General features: G+C 44.7%; 1 protein-coding gene across 3 annotated transcripts in view; it reads right to left on the bottom strand.

Moving 5' to 3' along the window:
• The window catches only part of ACADSB (acyl-CoA dehydrogenase short/branched chain), a 45,256-nt gene that overhangs the window by 29,406 nt on the left and 632 nt on the right, over positions 1-15,218 (bottom strand). The window lies entirely within an intron of this gene.

Here is a 15,218-nt window from a genome sequence, read left to right as displayed (position 1 = left end):
GAATGTGAGCAAACTGCAGAAGACAGTGAAGGATAGGGAAGCCTGCCATGCTACAGTCCATGGGATTGCTAAGAGTCAGACACGACTGAGCCACTGAACAACTACGAATTGGCCACCTGTATGTCTTCTTTGGAGAAATGTCTATTCAGGTCCTCGGCCTTTATTTTGAGCAGATTGTTTGTGAAAATGACTTTTAGATTCGTTATTTCCCACTTAAGAAGAACCTTTGCATCGGCCTAGTCTGTAGCGGGGGCTGCAGATCCCAAACACACCAGAATAAGAAGAAAAAGACAGTGGCGAGCAGCTGACCCAGGGGTCTGGACCAGACCTGTAAGAACTACCGCACCAATCTAACTGAACTGTTTACTGGAGGCCCGTCTCCCCATGAACAGTGAACGTTTTTACTTCTGACCACATTGTTGCCCCTAGGGTTTGGGACATTCCTCAGCCCACCCCAACGTGGCTTGCCACCCCCCCTAGCCCGCTGCCCCATCACCAGGATCTCTTCCCTACAAGGTCAAGCATCCTCATGCTTTTCAAAATTCAATAGAGTCACCGCAGCTGACCCAGTTCAGCTGTGCACCCCTCCACCCTCCAGGCGTCCCATCTCTCTGACTCCCAGGACACTCTGCTGTCTTCCTTCTCCCCCCATCCGCTCCTGCCCCGGCGCTCCTCAGTCTCCTCCTCTAGCTTCTCCTCTGCCCCCGACTTGACCCTGAAGTGCTAGGGAAGTTTGTCAAGACTCTCCTTTACCAAACGAATCAAGCTCCTCTTTGCGATGAGGCCCCAACCTTGGGCTGAGTTCAAGCTGCACTCTGTCCAGTTTTAATAAGAATCCTGCTGGGTCACGTTAATGAAAACCCCTCATCCTTGGCATCCCATCATTTTGGTCCACCTGTGGCAAGATCCTGAAGAGCGTGGGCTATTTCTTATCCCCCTTACTTCTGCTGTTCCCTCGTTATAATTTTCAAGCCACCGACACTCGCCCCGCTTCTTGGTTACAGACACCCACTTTTCCTTGTTGCATTTGGAGCAGAGCCTCGTCTCGCACCCCCACTGCAAAACCCCAATGCAGTAGTCCCTTCCTGAATAAAGTCTTTCTTATTATGTTACAGGGTTCATGAACTAGATTTTTTTTTTTTTTAAACAAGCTGTTGCAGTGGGTGGAGAGGAACAGTCTCCTCTACTCTACACGGACAAGCTGGTGTGATCACCGTTGTAAAACATACACGCCCTAAGGTTCAGCAGTTCCACTGGAGCTCATACACACAAGTATAGACACGCAAAGAATGCTGTGACACCTGAAGTGGGGAAGAAAATGAAGAATCCAGCTACTGACCAACAAAGGAGTGCATAGCTTGTCGTACAGCATGTTGATCTAACAGAATGTTTTAGAGCAGTCAAAGTGCTCTATCAACATGGGTTCAGTTCAGTTCAGTTCAGTTCAGTCGCTCAGTTGTGTCCGACTCTCCGCGACCCCATGAATCACAGCACGCCAGGCCTCCCTGTCCATCACCAACTCCCGGAGTACACTCAAACTCATGTCCACAGAGTCGGTGATGCCATCCAGCCATCTCATTCTCCATCGTCCCCTTCTCCTCCCGCCCCCAACCTTTCCCAGCATCAGTCTTTTCCAGTGAGTCAACTCGTCGCATGAGGTGGCCAAAGTATTGCAGCTTCAGGTAAGTCTTGAAAATATAGTAATAAACACAAAAAGCAGTTTGCAAAATAATTTATTCAGGCAGATAGCATTTATGTACACTTTTAAAGACACAGCAAATGTTAGTATATATTCTGATATACACAGATGTTAGTTTTAAAAACATAAACGGGAAGCATACACATCAACCTCAGGAGTGTGTGATTTCACGGTGATTTCTCTTGGGTCAGGATTGCTACTTATCTTGTATGAGACTCATACGAGTTAGGGTGTGTTCAGTAGGTCAAGATGGAGTCACAGGGGCCACTGTGCACTCCCACCGTCCTGGTGTGATAAATTAAGCGTGTTAAGGAATTGTTCAGCCAAGCCTGAGGAAGGACATGGCAAACAGGAGCTGCTCCTGTCACCCCCTTGTTTGTCTGCTTTCCCTACTCTGACTAGCCTGTGTTGTGTGCTAATTGTGTGCAATAAGCCGGGTGATATCAGCTACATTTTGTCTGGGCTGCCTTCCTGTGATCCCAACTCGCCTCAGCGCTGGGCCCCGGTTGCAGGCTGCCTCCAAGGAGCGGGTGGAAGTACAGGGCTGATGTCACAATTGTTACCGTCCGTTCTGCTCCGTTCCGTCGCTCAGTCGTGTCCGCCTCTTTGCGACCCCGTGGACTGTAGCCTACCAGGCTTCTCCGTCCATGGGATTCTCCAGGCAAGAATACTGGAGTGGGTTACCGTTTCCTTCTCCAGGGGATCTTCCCGACCCAGGGATCGAACCCGGGTCTCCCGCATTGGAGGCAGATGCTTTCATTTCTTTAAAAAAAAAAGGGGGGGGGTACAGCTAAAGTAGGTTGTGTGGAACTGGGTACCAGCTATATTATTTCCCACAGTTATCTGTGTTATTAGAAAGGCCTAATGATAAAAATTTTGATGTTAAGATGTGTTAAAATATATAAATGCCTGAACCGCATAGTCTTCAGGCTTTCAAAGTAGGCTTGTTTTTTTAAAATGCTAGATGTAGCTGTTAATACATTCAGCATCACACTACAAAACAATTTTATGGATTTCTTAAATCTAACTACCGAATACAGTTACACATAACTAAACTCAATAAACTGGTTTATTCTGGGAACTTTTACCAATGAATATTAGTATTAGTATCTATGAAACAAGTCCCCTACCCGCCCACCCCTATCATGACCGTGATTTAAACCAGGTGTTGCCACTCCTGGCTACATACCCAGATCTTTGGGGGGACCTTAGATCAAGAGAGAGCTATTTCAGCCCCACTAATTCAAGCTCTGCTTCGAGAGAGTCAGGATGAAGCTGGGGGTTCCACATTTCTAAAAAGCTCCCTGAACTATGTGTGTGAAAAAAAATGTTGCCTTCAAAATCAGTAACAAAGGATATTACAGCCACCAAGCCATGGCATTACAGCTGCCCCATGGGTGAGCCCTGAAAAACTCAGGAAGAGAAAGCATAGGAGGCTGAGCCTGGACAGCTAAGGTTCATTATCAAAGGAGTGATTTCAGTGAACTCAAACTCTTGCATCTTCCTGCACAAAGTGAAGTCACTCAGTCATGTACAACTCTTTGAGATCCCATGGACTGTAGCCTACCAGGCTCCTCCATCCACGGAATTTTCCAGGCAAGAGTACTGGAGTGGGTTGCCATTTCCTTCTCCAGGGTATCTTCCTGACCCAGGGATCGAACTCAGGTCTCCTGCATTGCAGACAGATGCTTTTACCGTCTGAGCCACCAGGGAAGCCCAATGAAAAGTGCTAAATTCACTAACTTAAGATGTCTGGTTTTCTTTTAATTAACAAAAATCTTTTGATGGTCTGACAACCTGGTCTTCGTTGCAAAAGCTCCTATGTATCGTGGCTCCTCCCTTACCTCTCTGGAGTGGTCCCTCACAGTGAGTGAAGGGGTGGCATCCAGGGTTTGAAGTTCTCAGAATGTCTGCTGAATAAATCATCAGTTCAGTTCAGTTCAATCACTCAGTCGTGTCTGACTCTTTGCGAACCCATGAACTGCAGCACGCCAGGGATCCCTGTCCATCACCAACTCCCAGAGTCCACCCAAACCCATGTCCATTCTGTCGATGATGTCATCCAACCATCTCATCCTCTGTCGTCCCCATATCCTCCTGCCTTCGATGTTTTTCAGCATCAGGGCCTTTTCCAATGACTCAGTTCTTCACATCAGGTGGCCAAAGTATTGGAGTTTCAGCTTCAACATCATGCCCTCCAATGAACACCCAGGACTGATCTCCTTTAGGATGGACTGGTTGGATCTCCTTGCAGTCCAAGGGACTCTCAAAAGTCTTCTCCAACACCACAGTTCAAAAGCATCAATTCTTCAGCGCTCAGCCTTCTTTTGGAGAAGGCAATGGCAACACTCCAGTACTCTTGCCTGGAAAATCCCATGGACGGAGGAGCCTGGTGGGCTGCAGTCCATGGGGTCGCTATGAGTCAGACACAAATGAGCAACCTCACTTTCACTTTTCACTTTTCACTTTCATGCACTGGAGAAGGAAATGGCAATCCACTCCAGTGTTCTTGCCTGGAGAATCCCAGGGGCGGCAAAGCCTGGTGGGCTGCCGTCTATGGGGTCACACAGAGTCGGACACGACTGAAGTGACTTAGCAGCAGCAGCAGCCTTCTTTATAATCCAACTCTCATATTCATACATGACTACTGGAAAAACCATAGCCTTGACTCGACGGACCTTTGTTGGCAAAGTAATGTCTCTGCTTTTTAATATGCTGTCTAGATTGATCATCGGAGAAGGCAATGGCAAGCCACTCCAGTACTCTTGCCTGGAAAATCCCATGGATGGAGGAGCCTGGTGGGCTGCAGTCCGTGGGGTCGCTAACGGTAGGACACGACTGAGCAACTTCACTTTCACTTTTCACTTTCACACATTGGAGAAGGAAATGGCAACCTACTCCAGTGTTCTTGCCTGGAGAATCCCCAGGGATGGAGGATCCTGGTGGGCTTCCGTCTATGGGGTCACACAGAGTCGGACACGACTGAAGTGACTTAGCAGCAGCAGCAGCAGGTTGGTCATAACTTTCAAGGAGTAAGCGTCTTTTAATTTCATGGCTGCAATCACCATCTGCAGTGATTTTGGAGCTCAGAAAAATAAAAGTCAGTCGCTGTTTCCCCATCTATTTGCCATGAAGTGATGGGACCAGATGCCATGATCTTTGTTTTCTGAATGTTGAGCTTCAAGCCAACCTTTTCACTCTCCTCTTTCACTTTCGTCAAGAGGCTTTTGAGTTCCTCTTCACTTTCTGCCATAAGGGTGGTGTCATCTGACATACCTGAGGTTATTGATACTTCTCCCAGCAATCTTGATTCCAGCTTGTGCTTCATCTAGCCCAGCGTTTCTCATGATGTATTCTGCACATAAGTTAAATAAGCAGGATGACAATATACAGCTTTGTTGTACTCCTTTTCCTATTTGGAACCAGTCTGTTGTTCCATGTCCAGTTCTAACTGTTGCTTCCTGACTTGCATACAGGTTTCTCAAGAGGTAGGTCAGGTAATCTGGTATTCCCATCTCTTTCAGAATTTTCCACAGTTTATTGTGATCCACACAGTCAAAGGCTTTGGCATAGTCAATAAAGCAGAAATAGATGTTTTTCTGGAACTCTTGCTTTTTCCATGATCCAGCGGATGTTGACAATTTGATCTCTGGTTCCTCTGCCTTTTCTAAAACCAGCTTGAACATCTGGAAGTTCATGGTTCACGTATTGCTGAAGCCTGGCTTGGAGAATTTTGAGCATGACTTTACTAGCGTGTGAGATTTGTGTAATTGTGCAGTAGTTTGAACATTCTTCGGTATTACCTTTCTTTGGGATTGGAATGAAAACTGACCTTTTCCAGTCCTGTGGCCACTGCTGAGTTTTCCAAATTTGCTGACATACTGAGTGCAGCACTTTCACAGCATGATCTTTCAGGATTTGAAATAGCTCAACTGGAATTCCATCAGCTCCACTAGCTTTGTTCATAGTGATGCTTCCTAAGGCCCACTTGACTTCACATTCCAGGATGTCTGGCTCTAGGTGAGTGTGAGTGATCACACCTTCGTGATTATCTGGGTCGTGAAAACCTTTTTGTATAATTATTCTGTGTATTCTTGCCACCTCATCTTAATATCTTCTGCTTCTGTTAGGTCCATACCATTTCTGTCCTTTATTGTGCTCATCTTTGCATATTCCCTTGGTATCTCTAATTTTCTTGAAGAGCTCTCTAGTCTTTCCGATTGTATTGTTTTCCTCAATTTCTTAGCATTGATCGCTGAGGAAGGTTTTCTTATCTCTCCGTGCTCTTCTTTGGAACTGTGCATTCAAATGGGTATATCTTTCCTTTTTTCCTTTGCTTTTCGCTTCTCTTCTTTTCACAGCTATTTGTAAGGCCTCCTCAGACAGCCATTTTGCTTTTTTGCATTTCTTTTTCTTGGGGATGGTCTTGCTCCCTGTCTCCTGTACCATGTCATGAACCTCTGTCCATAGTTCATCAGGCACTCTATCAGATCAAGTCCCTTAAATCTATTTCTCACTTCCACTGTATAGTCATAAGGGATTTGTTTGATTTAGGTCATATCTGAATGGTCTAGTGGTTTTCCACACTTTCTTCAATTTAAGTCTGAATTTGGCAATAAGGAGTTCATGATCTGAGCCACAGTCTGCTCCCGGTCTTATTTTTGCTGACTGTATAGAGCTTCTCCATCTTTGGCTGCAAAGGATATAATCAATCTGATTTTGGTGTTGACCATCTGGTGATAAAAATATAATTCTCAACTTTTACATTGTGCTTTTTTTTTTTCAGTTGACAGGTGATTCTAATATGTAATAATAGAATGAGCCAGAATTTGTGGTTTTCATGCTTGACTTCGGAGAGTAAAAACTATCCCTCTTACAACTTTCTAAAGCCAAATGATCCACTTGTCCAAGACACATGATCCACAAATGTGCCTTCCCTGATCCCCCTACACCACACCCCCAGGTGCCCTACTCAAAACTTTTTGGTTTGACCAGATGTTCAAAAAAGCTACTGCCTTGTCCCCATCCAGCCTCCCATAGGGGAGCTTCTAACACACCCACCTGGTATTCTTCACAGACAAACATAAAGCAAATAGAAACACAGCTGTTTGTGTTCCTCCTGGTCCTTCTAGAAGAGAGCACACTATGCACCCTATTCTGTTTTCTTCCAACCCCAAGGAGCAATATATTCTGGAGAGGTTTCTAACATGTAACAGAATTCCCTTTGTTTTCATAAGTAATGCTGTAACAAGGAAGTTCTTTGCTGTGAATGTATCCATCTGTACCTTGATTGTGGACTTCCTTATACAAATCTGCAGGAGATAAAATACCATAGAAATATATGTACACATTTCTTTGCAAGAGAACTTCTCTACCCCTTTGGGCTCTAATGGTAGCGGTTGGGGTGGGGGCCCTGGAAAATAACTGACAAGAGAAAAGAAAGTTTGTTTATCTGCAGAGGTAATTTCAGGAGGCTCTGTTTAAATATAGATAATGCTTCTTTCTTGAGGCTGCTGAATGGTCAAATGGTTTAGGGTTAGAGTAATTTTCATACCATTTTAGTGGGTTGTTATTTCTTTGTTATTACAATAATATCAATTTTCTGATTTCAATAACTGAACCACTGAGAAGTAACTATGGGAAAATCAAAGAGTGATGGACAAGGGAATCTCTGTCTTTACTGTCTGTGTTTACGTAACTTTCTATGAATCTAATTACATATTTCAAAGTAAAGTTTCTTTAAAAGAAGCTGCAAAGAGTAACTTTTGATCTACATGATTGCAAAGAGTAACTTTTGATCTACATGATTTCACGTCTGTGCATTTTACTTCTACCTGCAGCATAAGAAGTCTCTAGCAAAGGGCAAAATAAACTCAAAATACTGAAAATTTTTCTCTAATTGTGGTTCGCAGAAGTTAAACCATTCTCCATCCCATTAAGAAATATATCATGGTTCCTATGTCGCTAGCATCTTGCCAAAACATCTGGTACGCCAATGTTTAGGTCTCTGCATGCCTCTCATAGGTTAAAAAACAAACAAACCGGTGTCATAGTGTGTCGGGAGCCGGCAAGAGAGACCCCGCCCATGACAAGGTCTTGGTTCGAGGAGCTGGTACGCAAGGCCGTCCAGACCTCTGGGGATTTCTCAGGGTCGCCCTCATCATCTACTCCCGGGCCTCCGTCTTTTCTTTTTCTGATGCTTGGTAGTCCTCTATGCTTTCTAAGAATTCTTCTGACTCCTGCTCAAAAATCCCCCTTGAAACCTTTGCATGGCAGCAATACAGTCCCTGGGGGTGCATGGGTACCTATAAACAGGCCAGGGATGAGGAAAACATCTTTACACAGAACATCCTACCCCTTCTGGCCCTGTTGGGGTTATAAATGTCAATTTAGAGTTTGGAATGCTCATGACTGCACAAAGCACCCCTGGCATAAAACTAAGTCTGCTAACAATAGGCCTAAACACCCCACAAGCAAAAGTAAATACAGAGCCCTCCGCGAGTTTAGAAGGGCCCCTTAGGGTGAGATCTGGAAGAAGCTCATGAGATCCTTGGCCCTCAGGGTCACACACCAGTGCTTGCTGCTATGTCTCCCTGCCCCCTGTCCATGGTGTGCCTGGGAGTACACTAGAAGAAAACACAGAGATGAAGGTAGATAACAGAATAAATAAGCATATAGCATTAGTGTGCAAAATCGTCTCTGCAGATGTTTGGGGGTAGAGCCCAAATCCAGATACCATGCTACCTATGGAGCCATAAAGTCTGCCCAGGACTGAGGCTCCCAAGATAAGGCTTGTTTATAACTTTCACAGCTGACTAATTGCTACACAATAAAGTCGTTTTTCATGCCTTGTGGCCTTGATGTTTTAAGAGCCCATCCAAATTGGTACAATCTTATCAAGACATTCCCCTTTCTTTGAAATTCACATCTTTTAAGCACTGATGTGAAGAAAATAGTCTTGATTCTGCACTCAACCAAGATTCGACTCGCTTTTTTTTCTTTCTTTTCTCGCTGACGCCGCTCATCCTGAGGGTATCCCTGGACTCTGCTGAGGCTGGACCCCAGCAATAGTGTTCTTATACTTGTCTTCATTTATAAGTCTGCACACGATGGTATGATCACTCACCTTAGAGCCAGACATCCTGGAATGTGGAGTCAGGTGGGCCTTAGCATCAATACGGACAAAGTTAGTGGAGCTGATGGAATCCCAGTTGAGCTATTTCAAATCCTAAAAGATGATGCTGTGAAAGTGCTGCACTCAATATGCCAGCAAATTTGGAAAACTCAGCAGTGGCCACAGGACTGGAAAAGGTCAGTTTTCATTCCAATCCCCAAAGAAAGGCAATGCCAAAGAATGCTCAAACTACCGCACAATTGCACTCATCTCACACGCTAGTAAAGTCATGCTCAAAATTCTCCAAGCCAGGCTTCAGCAATTCAGGAATCGTGAATTTCCAGATGTTCCAGCTGGTTTTAGAAAAGGCAGAGGAACCAGAGATCAAATTGCCAACATCCGCTGGATCATGGAGAAAGCAAAAGAGTTCCAGAAAAACATCTTTTTCTGCTTTATTGACTATGCCAAAGCCTTTGACTGTGTGGATCACAATAAACTGTGGAAAATTCTGAAAGAGATGGGAATACCAGACCACCTGACCTGTCTCTTGAGAAACCTGTATGCAGGTCAGGAAGCAACAGTTAGAACTGGACGTGGAACAACAGACTGGTTCCAAATAGGAAAAGGAGTACAATAAAGCTGTATATTGTCACCCTGCTTATTTAACTTCTATGCAGAGTACATCATGAGAAACACTGGGCTGGAAGAAGCACAAGCTGGAATCAAGACTGCCAGGAGAAATATCAATAACCTCAGATATGCAGATGACACCACCCTCATGACAGAAAGTGAAGAAGAACTAAAGAGCCTCTTGATGAAAGTGAAAGAGGAAAGTGAAAAAGTTGGCTTAAAGCTCAACATTCAGAAAACTAGGATCATGACATCTGGTCCCATCACCTCATGGGAAATAGATGGGGAAACAATGGCTGACTTTACTTTTCTGAGCTCCAAAATCACTGCAAATGGTGATTGCAGCCATGAAATTAAAAGACGCTTACTCCTTGGAAGGAAAGCTATGACCAACCTAGACAGCATATTAAAATGCAGAGACATTATTTTGCCAACAAAGGTCCATCTAGTCAAGGCTATGGTTTTTCCAGTGGTCGTGTATGGATGTGAGAGTTGGACTGTGAAGAAAGCTGAGCTCCAAAGAATTGACACTTTTGAACTGTGGTGTTGGAGAAGACTCTCAAGAGTCCCTTGGACAGCAAGGAGATCCAACCAGTCCGTCCTAAAGGAGATCAGTCCTGGATGTTCATTGGAAGGACTGATGTTGAAGCTGAAACTCCAATATTTTGGCCACCTGATGCGAAGAGCTGGTTCATTTGAAAAGACCCTGATGTTGCCAAAGACTGAAGGCAGGAGGAGAAGGGGACGACAGAGGATGAGATGGTTAGATGGCATCAGTGACTCAATGGACAAGAGTTTGGGTAAACTCTGGGAGTTGGTGATGGACAGGGAGGCCTGGTGTGCTGTGGTTCATGCAGTCCCAAAGAGTCGGACTTGACTGAGCAACTGAACTGAGCTGAACTGAAATAATTACTTTAAAAGTAAATTAACCCAGTGGGATATAAATGCACACCTATCAGAATGGCTAAACTAAAACAATTTACTGACAACTCCGACTGCTGGCAAGGAGGAGGAGAAACAGGATCTCTTGTACCCTGCTGGGAGGAATGGACAATGGTAGGACTAAGGCGAAAAACAGTTTCAAAGTGAAAGCAAAGTGAAAGTGTGAGTCGCTCAGTCCTGACCAACTCTGGCAATGCCATGGCTGTAGCCCACCAGGATCCTCTGTCCGTGGGATTTTCCAGGCAAGGATACGGGAGTGGGCTGCCATCTCCTTCTTCAAAATATATATGCATCACTCCAAAAAGGAAACACAGGAAGAGAGGAGGAAGGTCCTTCATACCAAGTTCTTTTAGATAATACATACAAGATTAAATGTCAATTTGCTTAATTATGGGCTTCCCAGGTGGCTCAGGGGTGAAGAATCCGCTTGTAGTTTAGGAGATGAAACTTCGATCCCTGGGTCAAGAAGATCCCTGGAGGAGGGCACAGTAATCCACTCCAGTATTCTTGCCTGGATAACCCCATGGACAGAGGAGCCTGGCGGGCTATATAGTTCATGGGGTCATACAGTCAGACACGACAGAAGCGACTTAGCATGCATGCATGTGTTTAATTATGCTCATTTCTTGTTACTGCTTTAGGTTAATTAACCTAATCAAGAAGAGAACTGTGATTTTCTGATGTTTTTATGTTCCATGAGAGGATAAAGGCGTAATATGGCATATAAACAGTTCCATAGGTTGATACGTCCATTAACACAGAATTTAGATTTGAAAGATACGGCTCCTACTCAATTCTGTCTAAACATAGGATATCCATTTTAAGATCTGACCTAAGTACTGCACACCTCACTGCAGGTTTTAAAGTTGATCCTTTCTGTGTTTTAATATGCTCGAGCCAAAACTTTAGCAACAGAATCTCTTGAACCCCTGCGTGCCTTCTCTCCAAACAGTAGCTTCTCTTTTAAGGTGTTCCCCAAAAGTACTGAACATGTAACCTCTCCCTTCCATTAGTCTCCAGCTCTTCATTCCAGTCACTAGTAGTTCCTAACAATGCCACCATCTTCTAGAAGAATAACAGACTGCCTCAGGAGTGGGCTAAATCAACCAGGACAGAGCACAGTGCCAGGAACCAGCGTAAAGGAGACCTGTCTGCCTTCTGTGTAACCTTTGCAAGTCAGCACATTTTCCTTCCCAAACTACCAGTGCGCAAAAACGAAAGCAGAGACTAACTTCCCTTTATTTCCAAAGGAATCTTAAAAGAAGAAATTATTAATGAATCTGGTTTTTTAATTGTACAATTAACTTGGGTCCAATACCTTCCAGGAGCCGGCAATTTCTTTAACCCTTCGTCCTCTTCAGGGAAACCAGGCTGGTAGCAGATAAAACAAAGATCAAAGTTAGCACACCTAACTTCCAGAACAGGCATGGCAGAGTCCAACACCAGCAGGGGCCAGGTGGCTGCCAAACCAAATGATGACAGCACTAGCGCCTCAAGCAGTTCTTCATGATTCATGAGCCAAGTTCATTCCCTGCCTCAATTTTCAATCCAACATCTCCATAAATTTGTCCTGAGTTAGGGGGCTGTATTTGGAACGTCTCAAAAAACATTTGCCTTTGCTTTCCTTAGGTTGTTTTATGTGGCACAATCTCTGCTTGTACTTCTGCTCTTACAAAAGGACTGAAATAGCCCTCTCCTTCTTTTGCTCCAGTTCTGAATAAAGCATGTTTGCCACAAAGCCTCCTTGGATATCCTACATTTATTCTTCTTTTGCTTTGCCTTTCTGCAACACTCACCCAAAATGGTCTGCAATGTACCCCAAGAGGCACAGACTTGTGCTCTCTGGAGCTTTCAGTCCTTCAGATGTCCCATGCTCATCTGTGACTTCGGCTAATACCTACTTCTTTAGTTCTTATTTTTCTGATTTCCAGATCCTCATCCTGCCCAGCTTCCCAAACTCTCCAGAGATATGTTTCACTGACATTTTTTAAAATTGAAAGTCTAACAGAGAATTATTTTCCCTCTGTTCCCCCTAAATTACTTTTCCTCCAAACATTCCAATCTTTGCCCATCACTAAGCCACTCCATTTAGAAAATGTGTAATTTCTCCATCTCAACGGGAGTCTAAGATAGGGTTAGTACTCAAGGATTGTAAGAGAAAGGAGAAAGAATCTTATGGCTACCAGAGAAGATCTTTATGGTTAGCCTTCAGGGCACCAGAGAGAAAGGAGGGTGGTAAACAAACCGCAAAGAAATACCATCCTTTCTGTACTGATGAGTAATAGCATTATAAAAGCTGTGTTTTAGTAAACAAAAAAGACTGTTGTCTGTGACTGTGGGCAATGCTGTTTGGGCTGCACTCACTGCTATAGGAACAAATGCAGACAGACATAACCTCTGAACATGGTAGAGTCTTGCTAGCTGAATTTGTTTCATCCCTCTGCAAGCATCACATCAGCTATCCTGGCACAACTATTCCTCATTCCAACCTCCACGCCTTTGTTAATACATCTCCTTGGTCTGGAACCTTCACCCCTCTGAGCTTTACTTAAACCTAAGATATCCCTTTTTTTGGTGCTCATGTCAAGCCCCACCTCCTGTAAGCACATCTCTCTGAACTATTTATTTCGCATTGGCAATAATTCATGCAAGGCAATAATAAGCTAACACTTAGAGCCAACTCAATGCTGGGCACTGTTTCAAGTGCTTCACTCATACATATGAATTAATTTAATCTTCACAATGATCCCACTGTGTAAGTACTGTTATTCTCCCCATTTTACAGGTCAAGAAACTGAGACCCAAAGTGGTTAAGTAAGCTGCCCATGACCTGAGCGATCAGTCTACGGAAGCCATGTTCTAATCCACTCTGCTACAGGCAACATCCTGTCCATCAGATTTTGCTAATTTATGTAAAAGAGCTACAAGTGAAAGTCGCTCAGTCATGACTCTTTGCGACTCCATGGACTATACAGGCCATGGCATCCTCCAGGCCAGAATACTGGAGTGGGTAGCCTGTCTCTTCTCCAGGTTATGTTCCCAAGCCAGGAATTGAACCCAGGACTCCCGCATTGCAGGCAGATTCTTTACCAGCTGAGCCACAAGGGAAACCCAAAGAGCTTCAAAGGCCACAATAAAACCAACAAATCCAAACAACAGGCTTTTGATATCTCTGAGGAAGGGGAGGCACTGGTGCAGGAAGGTTAAGTTTAGAAACACACTGTGGAGAAATTAACTGACAACATGGAGTCGGTCAGGCTCTCCTGTCCCCCTCTCTCTCAGTCTCATATCTTATGTTCTGCAAACAACGATATTCTGACCTTGGTAGCACTGGGCCTGTGCGCCCACTTGGCCACGGGCCACTTTGTCTGTCTTAGTATATCAGTAGTCTTTGAAGACTCTTTGCTGCTGCTGCCGCTGATCGGAGAACAAACATGTCTGCAGTCCCCACAGCTCTTTCAGTCTTCTTCCAGCCTCCCTGGTCGTGCCTCATCTACCCTGGGTTCAGTGAACAGTGTGAGTGGCAAGACACAGACCAGTTAGAATTCCAGCTCTACCATTTTCTAGTTAATCGACTTTGAGCAAGTCAAGTCACTTAACCTTTTTTAGTGTGAGCCTCTGCCTCTGAAAGATTATAAACTAATCTTTAGAATGGTTGTGAGAATTAAATGAGATGATACAGGTAAAGCACCAAGCACACGGCTGCCACATAGTATGTGATCAATAAATGTTGGCTCTAGAACATGAAAAGAGGCTCAAATTGTGAAATACAGTGACCTTTCTTTGCTAAAGTATTATTACACAATGGTTATAAAATGGCATTAAACAGTAACCATAAAAACGTAATTCTTTGCGACAATACACCAACGTTATTTTGCTAATTTCCTTAATACCCCAAGCCTGTAAAAGAGCCAAACATTAATTAACCTCTAATGAAACAAAGAGCCTTGCCTCAGGGTATCAGACTGAAACAGTAGAGGGCCTATGTAACTCACTAAAGACAAATGCTGCTGCTGCTGCTAAGTCACTTCGGTCGTGTCCGACTCTGTGTGACCCCATAGACGGAAGCCCATCAGGCTCCCCCGTCCCTGGGATTCTCCAGGCAAGAACACTGGAGTGGGTTGCCATTTCCTTCTCCAATGTGTGAAAGTGAAAAGTGAAAGTGAAGTCGCTCAGTCGTGTCCGACCCTTAGCGACCCCACGGACTGCAGCCTACCAGGCTCCTCCATCCAGGCATTTTTCAGGCAAGAGTACTGGAGTGGCTTGCCATTGCCTTCTCCGAAAGACAAATGCAAATAAGTGTAAAAAGCAAACAGCCAGCAGTGGGAAAGTTGCCATAAAATGCACCAACAAACGGGCGTGTATTGGGATAGTTCTGGAAAGCGCGTCTTAAGGGCTGAAGGTTCAATGTGACGGGAACCCGACGCAAGAGTCTACAGTTTTTGGAAGTCTGGAAAGCGGAGTTCGGTACAACCCCTGGGAGGCAGTTTTCAGTTCCCTTTCTAGGGAGAGGGATAGGAAAGGGTTCCCCTGTGCCACGATGAGCCTACCCGTGCAAAATGCTCGCGTCCCAGCCAGGTTAAAGGGCTGAGGAAATTCTCCTTCTGGCCAGTAATGCCCACCAACTCCGAGGTCCCTTTCTAACTCTGGAGCAGGGCCGCGTTAAAGAGGACAGGCGTGAACACTGCGCAGAATGAGGCTGCTCAGATTTCAACAATCTTTTTAGCGGGGAAGGGTAGGCGGTGAAAATGAAAGCATTGGGAAAAGCCGGCATCAGATAAGTGACATCTCTGCAAAATGTCTCTAAAGATTTTCAGGACCCAATGGCCCGCA

The sequence above is a fragment of the Moschus berezovskii genome, chromosome 12 (genome assembly GCF_049115385.1).
Source record: "Moschus berezovskii isolate FMDL1 chromosome 12, NW_MosBer_1.0, whole genome shotgun sequence".
NCBI classification, from domain to species: Eukaryota; Metazoa; Chordata; class Mammalia; order Artiodactyla; family Moschidae; genus Moschus; species Moschus berezovskii.
This window is presented reverse-complemented; position numbering and strand designations above follow the sequence as displayed.